We start from the raw sequence: 10,100 nt of genomic DNA, 5'->3' as shown, positions 1-10,100 counted from the left end.
GGTTTTTGCCTACAGAAGTCAACCTTCGCCTAAGAAGGTCACCATGTAAAGACGGTAAAGCATTCATAATGCCACATTCATGCCCATGGAGCTCTGTAAGTGGGCACAGCAGATCAGTGGAGACCAAACACGTCTTTCCCCCTTTAATCACTGTAGTGTTGTTATCTCATGTGAGTGAGGCTTCCTGCATTGCATATCGCTGTTGTCAGAAACCTTGTATCTCCGAAAAGAAAACTTTACAGGAGGAGGAAAAAACCTATTTTAATGTAAATCGATGGAACCAGATTTTTTTCCCAAGTCATTTTGGGCCGTTTCTTTTGGTCCATTGTTCATGAAATTCACACATGATGTAAACGGCAACAGGCGTTTTTAAATTAGGTCAAAAAATTAAAAGCGACAAAAATGGAGATGCAAGGTTTTCCTACAACAGCTTCAATATGCTAATACGTTCGGTAAGGTTTTTATATCAATGATAAAGCCACTGACAGATATGAAAATTACTTTAGTGTAACATCCCATTTCACCTGAATTTTATAGGTATATACTTCGTTCAGTGGTATGATGGGGGTGGCGCCAGCCCTCCCAAAGAAATCTGACTGGCCACCACAGTTGCCTCTCTAATGAAGCTTGTAGCTCATAGGTTGATATGGTCAACACTGTGTAGGGCTGCATAACTGGGCCGAAATTGTAAGTGACACAGTGCAGGCAGCAAAGTGATTTTCACAAATATAAATCCCTTCAGCTGTATTTTAAACATGCTTCAAGTAACATGATATTCGAGTACAAGCGTAAAAAAAGAGACTTGCAGGTCCAGAGAGTTTGACACAGCTGCCTTGGAGGAACTGTGTGAAATGCCCAGCATATTCCCACAGCATAAATAACAGTCTATCCACATTATGTGAATGGGACTGGCAGGTGGAGGAAATTAAACCGATTAAACAATTAAACTGAATGATCAGAGAAAATGAGCTTTGCCAAATTAGACCTTTTAGAAATCCCAGTGACAAAGAAAGAGAGTAAACTTTAAACAGAAACGAACTGAAAGTCATTTATAAAGGCGAGTAAATGCCATTTCCTAGTCATAAAGGTACTTAAGCAGTGTTTACATGTGTTTACCTTCCACTACATCCCTGTTCATGCTGTATAGACATTTATGAATGCTTATGAGAAGCAAACGAACTGCTAACATAACACAGCCTATAGGTGTCTACATTGCGTAGCATTCATAAATACCTATATATATATATGAAATATGTGATACATGCTTTATTAAGTGCTCGAAGTAGGGCCCCTGAACTAAGCGTAAAGTTGCTCATCTCATAGAAGTTTAATGTCTCTGAAAGTTGGGCATGGCTATAAACAGAGGGGAGTATTTTTGTAAATATTATTATGTTCTTGCATCTATTCCAGTAAGATAGCATACTTTGCTTTAAATGCTTAAAAGGTCTTGGGGACCTGCCCGAAATGAATACATGCATTTTGGTGAACGTCGAGGCTGGGGTGGGGTGGCGAAAATGAATGGGACTCCATGAGAAGAACGAGGGATGAAGAATGAGAAACAGAGGAGTGCGGGTAGGTATGGCTATGGATTAGAGCTTAGGGATGTGCCCTCAGTGAATACATGCATTTCGGTGGCTGTCGGGCAAAAAAGTAATAGAGTTTGAGTGGTGGAGAAAATGAATGGGACTCAATGGGAGGAATGAGGGATGGAAAAATGACAAATAGAGGATTGCGGGTCTGTATGGTTGTGACTTAGAGCTTGGTGACCTGCTTTGAATGAGTACATGCATTTGGGTGACTGTCAGGCAAAGAAGTAATAGATTTTGTTGGGTGGCAAAAATGAATGAGATTCAATGGGAAGAACGAGGGATAAAAAATGACAAATAGAGGAGTGTGGCTTAGTATGATTGTGGATTAGATCTTGGGGACCTGCCCGGAATGAGTACATACTTTTTGGTGACTGTAGGGCAAAGACGTAACAGAGCTTGAGTGGTGGTGAAAATGAATGAGACTCAGTGGGAGAAGCGAGGCATGATAAAATAACAGAAAGAGGAGTGCAGGCCAGAATGACTTTGGATTGGAGTTTGTGGACCTGCCCTAATTGAATATATGTAGTTTGTTTGCCATTGGATGAAGAAGTAATAGATTTTGTGCGCTGGCAAAAATGAATGGGACTCTAAGGGCAGAACAAGGGATGAAAAAATGAGAAACAGAGGATAATAAATATTAAATTCTTAATTTAAAATACGAGAAAAAGGACTCTCATCCCATAACCATGCCATGTTTCTGTTCTATTAGTCTAAATCTGTAAGTGCATGGACGCTTCTATTTCCAGTCACGTCAAGTGCACTTAATATGATGATTGAAGTGTTCAAGGTGCATCAAGCGAGTGCAGTGCAAAGTCTTAATGAGATCGGAAGGCTGACAGACAGATCTCTTCAAATCACTTTACATCAAGGGCAAAGTACATCACAGAGTGAAATGACAAAAAGTGGATTATCGGAGATGATTACTTTCAAAGTTTGGGCTGCTAAACAAACAAATTTGGTCTGACGGGTGTGTTTATGATACAGAGGCCGGTGGGGGGGGGGTGGGGGGGGTGATGTTGGGGGGTTGTTGGGGGGGTGTTTGATCCACTCGTACCAGCACAACAGTGTTACTGCACTGCTGAGAAATAGTACCTGCTCTGTGAGGGTCCGTGGGGGTCCTGACCACTGAAGAACAGGGTAAAAGGGGGAGTACACAGAGAAACAGATGATGGGCGTATTTCATTATTAAGCACACAGTATTATTAAAGGAATAATAGTGCAATGCATGGCTTGTTACATACGCAGTATAGAGATTCAAGATCATTGCCTATTACATGGGCTGTTATTTCTTTCCACTGTTTTATTGAAATATTCAGTCTGATCTACTGTACCATGCAAAAGTCGGAGACCACCCTTTCATTTATTTCATTTCCAGTCTAAACAACCATCAAGTACATCATCAAGAACCTCAACAACCCAATGTAATATTAGACTTTCTGGTGTTCAGTGTGTCTCTCTTTACCTTCTTTACAGCTTATATTCTTTTCAGGAGACTCACTTATAGTTTTGAAAGAAAGCTGCAGGGGTATTTTTCCACACATCTAAAGTTCAGTCATAGAAGTTGATTGCACTTCCTGCTTTTCAAGATCCAAACGATCCCGAACATAAACTTGGACTCTTCAGTCTATAAAATTTTACCCCACGTCCCAAATGTTCTTCTTTTTTGTCTATTTCCTTTTCTCAGTGAGGCTCTTCTTGACAGCTACTCATCCTTTCAGACCCACAGTGCTGAGTGGTCTTCTCACAGTGGAAGGATAGACAGAAACACCTGTGGATGTTTTCAGATCTGAAGCAGATTGATTCTCTCCTCTCTCTCGGAGATGAAAGCTTTAAGTGCTGTTTACCTGATGCTAACAGCTGTGGTGGTCTACCAGGTCTTCCAGGGCTGTTTAGAGTCCCATTTTCTCTGTATGTTTACTTTTTTGAATCCAGTTTGGGAAAATCCTGGCTTTTCACTTATTTTCCTTTGACTTTCCTCTTCCTCATACAAACATATTTTCTCATATCTAATCTCCACAGAAATAACTGGTTAAGTATGGGTAGCTGCTTGTATGAATGTTGCATTTTAGGAGCAGCTTTTGTTGGGAGGACAAAGCTGTAAGTGTTTGGTTTTATGACTAGACGAATGGAGGGTTAAATTGGCAGTAGGTGCACAGAAGTAAAGAGTGGACGTGGCAAATACTGATAGGACTGATGTTATACCTAATGTGGGAGTTGTTTTTGTGATTTTCTGTTAAATATTTTCCCCCTTTTCTCTGAGACTGATGAATGAATAACGTGTACTTAATGGCCAGGACAATCTCTGACTTTTGTACAGTATTGTACATGCTGCAATAAATAAAGGGTGATTCAAAAAGATTGATCAGATTTCAAAACGATTTATTTCTGTTGTAAATCGTTACAGATCAATGCAGTGAACTGTAAATGGTTTAAATGAGCATAAAGTTTATTGTGTAATTGTACAAGGTCTCAGTCTGAACCTCCTCCAGCTGTACGTACATCGACACCACAGTCAAACTCATCCCATACTGGATTGAGTGTGTCGGGCGTCTCTGCACTCACAGCTCTCTCAGTTTCAGTTCAATTTCGGAGATCATCCAGTGCTGTGGAACCAACGAACGTTCTGAGCTGTTGGAGCTTCACTGCCCATGAAAATCACGCTGCACAGTTATGACGGATTCACTCTTATTGAAGTGGAGAACGCAGAACGCTTTCTGCTCAGGGGTCTCATCTCCTCTCAGACTGAAGGAAGCCAGTCAGAAACTCTATGACCCCCTCTTACAATTGGATTGTGATTGGTTCCTCACGGTTGTAAGAAATATGGTACTTTGAAATCAGATTAATCTTTTTGAATCCCCTGTATGATAGTAATCAAACAGGAAACATTAGGAACTATTTATAACTGCCGTGGCGCCTTTCAACAAATGATCATCCTAAAATGACTCAAGTTGTAAATACAGGACCTGATTACTCCTTGCATTGACATGTGCTTTTAGTGATCGGATCATATTTCAATGTCACTTGAAAAGCCAGGTATAAACACCTCAGGATACATTATGAACAGATTACAGTCGGATCACTCAGATCACATTCAGAGGTGGTCAGACAAGGATCTGGATGACATTTAACACAAGTATAAATGGAATGCGTTTTCATTATCCACATACAATTAAGTGGAAATGTGTCTGCTAAGTGCAGAGTAGCAGGAGAGGGATAAACAATAAAATGAAAGAGGGCGGGTACGTGAGGCCCAGACCACCAGCCCACATTGTCTCCAGGGCCATGAAAGCGTCTAAAGCTAAACTCATGTGAGACATTTAGTGGAAAGCTATTCTGTCATTAGTATACACCGGTCAGGCATAACATTATGACCACCTCCTTGGTCATTCTTAATACTTCTTTCAAATCCAGGTTTTCATTAAGGTTATTTCTTCATATAAAATCTGAAAATTCTGGAAAACTAGGACCCACAAAGTTAATAGCACCTTTTCTAAGCTTTCATCAGGTTCAACATTAGACTCCTCCCTCTGTATAAACTGTAAACCCGTCCAGCCAGAATAAAGTTACCATACAATCTAGAGCACCAAGCCGCATCACTCTGGTATAAGACGGGAGAAAATTAAAGCTGGAGTGATTTTTTTAAAACTGCCAAGGAACTTTAGGCACTTTTGACTTTGTCAACAGGCGCAGCTGTCAAAACGAAGAACATAAGCTGCCACAAGTCAACTAATGCATTTTTTATTAGCAAAGAATTTTCGTTTTAAGCTGTTTGAAAAATATGTGATGTGTAATGTTCAGACCAGCTCATCACGTCATGCGGTAACACAATATAACACCAGAATTTTCCTAATTTGTCTGGCAAACTGAGCCATTATTTGGTTTGGGTTCTTATAGCACCCACAGAACCTGCCTCCTGGGTGCCAAAATGAATTGTTTTGCACTTAAATGATATACTTTATACAATTAGCTGAGAAAAGGTGGGCTATTAGACCTACAGTGGGCTCCAAAAGCCTGAGACTACGCTAAAAATCTGGGACTGTTCCATTTAAATATGGAATTTCATGACAGAATATTTTACAATTTAAAAAAACTAAAAGAAAGAAAAGCAAAATAACAAATGAAATGAAGAAGAAAATGAAAAAATCTGCACTAATTCCATGTCATTGTTGAGATTTAAGCACATTGATCAGTTATGGTCTTTGTACAAAACGGTGAGATTTTTCCTTGGAGTCTTATCCCTTCCACTGAATCTCGTGTACAGACGACACTCAGATACATTTGATCTACTCACCATAGGCTTGTTGGTGTTAATCAGCCTATAGCCATTGTTCAACTGTCACACTGTCACTTCAACACGTCAAACGATAAGAAATTCTGAAATTCATATAATACGCTATATTGCCAAAAGTATTGGCTCATGTGCCTTCACACGCATATGAATTTGAGTGACATCCGATTCTTAATCCATAGGGTTTAATATGATGTCGGCCCACCCTTTGCAGCTATAACAGCTTCAACTCTTCTGGGAAGGTGCTCCACAAGGGTTAGAAGTGTGTTTATGGGAATTTTTGATCGTTCTTCCAGAAGTGCATTTGTGAGATCCGACACTGATGTTGGATGAGAAGGCCTGGCTCACAGTCTCTGCTCTACTTAATCCCAAAGGTGTTCTATCAGGTTGATGTCAGGAGTCTGTGCAGGCCAGTCAAGTTCTTCCACACCAAATTCGCTCATCCATGTCTTTATGGACCTTGCTTTGTGCACTGGTGCGCAGTCGTGTTAGAACAGGAAGGGGCCGTCCCCAAACTGTTCCCACAAAGTTGGGAGCATGAAATTGTCCAAAATCTCTTGGTGCTGAAGTATTAAGAGTTCCTTTCACTGGAACTAAGGGGCCGAACTCAACTCCTGAAAACAACCCCACACCATAATCCACCCTCCACCTAACTTTACACTTGGCACATTACAGTCAGACAAGTACCGTTCTCCTGGCAACCACTGAACCCAGACTTATTCATCGTATTTCCAGACGGAGAAGCGTGATTGGTCACTCCAGAGAACACATCTCCACTGCTCTAGAGTCCAGTGGCGGCGCTTTACACCACTGCATTCCAGGCTTTGCATTGCTTGGTGATGTAAGGCTTGGATGCAGCTGCTCGGCCATGGAAACCCATTCCATGAAGCTCTCTGTGCTGTTCTTGAGCTGATCTGAAGGCCACATGAAGTTTGGAGGTCTGTAGTGATTGACTCTGCAGAAAGTTGGCAACCTGTGCGCACTATATGCCTCAGCATCCGCTGACCCCACTCTGTCATTTTACATGGACGAGCACTTCGTGGCTGAGTTGCTGTCGTTCCCAATCACTTCCACTTTGTTATAATCCCACTGACAGTTGACTGTTGAATATTTAGTAGTGAGGAAATTTCATGTCTGGTTGCACAGGTGGCGTCCGATCACGGTACCATGCTGGAATTCACTGAGCTCCTGAGAGTGACCCATTCTTTCACTAATGTTTGTAGAGGCAGTCTGCAGGCCTAGGGGCTTGGTTCTATACACCTGTGATGATGGAAGTGATTGGAACACCTGGATAAAATTATTTGGATGGGTGACTGAATACTTTTGGAAATATATAGTATTTCGAAGATTCTACATTTTGCTCTTATGCTACTAATATGTTTTGCAAGGAAAAATGACTTTAGAAAAGAATGCAAAATTGAGGCACTTTCACTTGTGCTCTAAGACATTTGGAGCCCACTAGCTTACATTCCAAATACATCGTAAATGAAAGACACATCTCTGTGAATCTCAATGATGTCCCAACATCTTGCTGTCCTTTTAAGCCTGAATCAAAGTCAACCCACTACGGGCTAATTTAAAATGACCCTGTTAACATAATCACATGCAGACATATACAAGGAGAATGAGTGATTTTCATTCTCATCCTTCACCCTGTGGAAAATGGTCTGAGCACACATCAGCTGTATTGAATTTAACCATTATTTCTAATTATCGCAACAAGGCTGAGGAAACTGTTAACCTCTTAAATGGCCCGGGCCCACAGGTTGGCTCGAAGTTTTATTATACATCTTTTGCTCAGCCAGTTTGCACAGAAGTCCCTGCAGTTACTGAATAATAAGGCTTGGTATGTTATGAACCTGGGATTTTAAACAGTAAAAAATGCCTCAGTGTTTATTAAATTAAACTTTATCTGTTCTCTCTATGGCATAAACCAGTCCGGCACAACATCATGATCGCCTCCTTGTTTCTACGTTCATTGTCCATTTTATCAGCTCCACTTACTGTATAGGAGCACTTTGTAGTTCTACAGTTACAGACTGTAGTCCATCAGTTTCTCTGATACTTTGTTAGACCCCTTTTACCCTGTTCTTCAGTGGTCAGGACCCCCATGGACCCTCACAGAGCAAATACTATTGTAATAGAAACCAGTGAGCAGCTGCTTTATCATCTGGCTGGCTTTACATGGCGAAACCTTTGTGATGCTAGTTGCATGTTACAGGTTGCCTGCAGTATCATTTCTGTTCAATTTGATAACAACATAAAGCAATTCAATAACAACATGGCCCATAACACATTCAGTTACTCCAGTAGAAAGCCAGATTATTCTGGTTATTATGATACGCTGTAGCATTTTCTCTGAAGCCATTTGTGGGGTGTAATTTATTTAATATTTACAGCATTTTTATCATCTTCACATGCTGTTATGGCAGTTTTTTCCATATCTAAATATCTGTCATTTGTCTATCTGTCTAGGGTTTTCTATGTATTTGTGTATATATTAAGTCTTTAAGTATCAATTTCTGTTCTAGTTGATTTGCTGCCTCATTCATCTACTAGACGCATCAATTCACCATGAACCACATCTCGGTCTCCTCGCCTGCAATAATTATCATAGTTTGGATCCCAAATGAATCTGAGCTCTGGGCAAAATTAGGGGCCTCAAGAAAGAAGAAAATGAATCTAACTACGAATGTAAATCACGATAGCAACATGCATACCATTAGCATTAGCTGGGTAGTTAATGCAGCTTCAAGTAACTCACTCAGTTGTCATGGCTTAGGAAACTAACAGTGGCATGGTGGGTAGTGCTGTCACCTCACAGCAAGAAGGGCCTGGAATCGATTCTCCAGCGGGGCGACCAGGGTCCTTTCTCTGTGGCGTTTGCATGTTCTCCCTGCGTCTGCGTGGGTTTCCTCTGTGTTCTCTGGTTTCCTCCCACAGTCCAAAGACAGGCAACCAGGCCAGTTGGACATGCTGAATTGCCCCTAGGTGTGAATGTATATGTCTGTCTGCCCTGCAATGGACTGGCAACCTGTCCAGGGTGTATCCTGCCTTCCGCCCGATGTCAGCTGGAATAGGCTCCAGCACCCCCCACGATCCAGAAGGAGAAGCAGCTTAGATGTGTGATCTGGTGAAATCAATAGTTTGAAAGAATGTTGCTCGACATGATTACAAGATGCATTATAGGCATTTGATTGGCTGTTTCATGAAACATGAGTTTCAAAGGAGTTGCAGGACACTTTATATTATGCAACTCAAGTGCAATTTAGTTTCATGTAGGTTTCAAGCAACTAAAGTTGCATGAAAGTTTCACTGTGTTAAGAAAAATCATTATTAGTGGTAATGAGTGGTGTGTTGCTATAGGTACGGCAAAACTATTACAGTGAAGGTGCTGATATTGAGGTTTCACAGTCAGCTTTCCTCTTAGCTATGATTAAACAACCACCACAGACACTTACCACCAATTATTAGCCCAAGTTAATGAACACATCGTTGTTCTCAGAACAAAACCTTGTATCTCCAAAATGGTAACTGTAACGGTTGGGAGCGAGGAAGCGGCCGCATACGCTGAGATAAGCAACGTTTATTAAGGGCAAATCAGGGTCAAGGGCAGTCATGGGCTGGAGGTTAGGGAGCCAGCCTTGTGATCGGAAGGTCGCCGGCTTGATCCCCAGAGCTGACAGCACATGACTGAGGTGTCCTTGAGCAAGACACCTAACCCCCAACTGCTCCCCGGGTGCTGTGGATTGGGCTGCCCACTGCTCCGGGCAAGTGTGCTCACTGCCCTCTAGTGTGTGTGTGTGCTCGCTAGAGTGTATGTGGTGTTTCACTTCATGGATGGGTTAAATGCGGAGGTGAAATTTCCCCGTTGTGGGACTAATAAGGGTCACTTAATCTTAATCTAGAACAGTCCAGGTTCATATAGCCAACACGTAGAGATCGCAGGACAGACATGACAATAAAGAACACAGAACCTCAAACAAGAATCAAACACTGCAGACAACACATCCAGGACAACAATGCAAACAGTTCAGACAACATAGACCAGGGACCAGACAGGGGAAAGCACAGGCTTTAAATACATGAGGAACAGGCGGGAACACAGGTGGAAACAATCAGGGGTGGAGTCACGAAACGAGGGGGCTGGACTAAAAAAAAACACGCAGGCTAAACCAAAACACAACACGAACGGAGAGGACTGGGAGGGGCCAATCGTGACA

This window comes from Pygocentrus nattereri, chromosome 4 (genome assembly GCF_015220715.1).
Source record: "Pygocentrus nattereri isolate fPygNat1 chromosome 4, fPygNat1.pri, whole genome shotgun sequence".
Classification (NCBI taxonomy): Eukaryota; Metazoa; Chordata; class Actinopteri; order Characiformes; family Serrasalmidae; genus Pygocentrus; species Pygocentrus nattereri.
Note: the sequence above shows the minus strand (reverse complement) of the source record.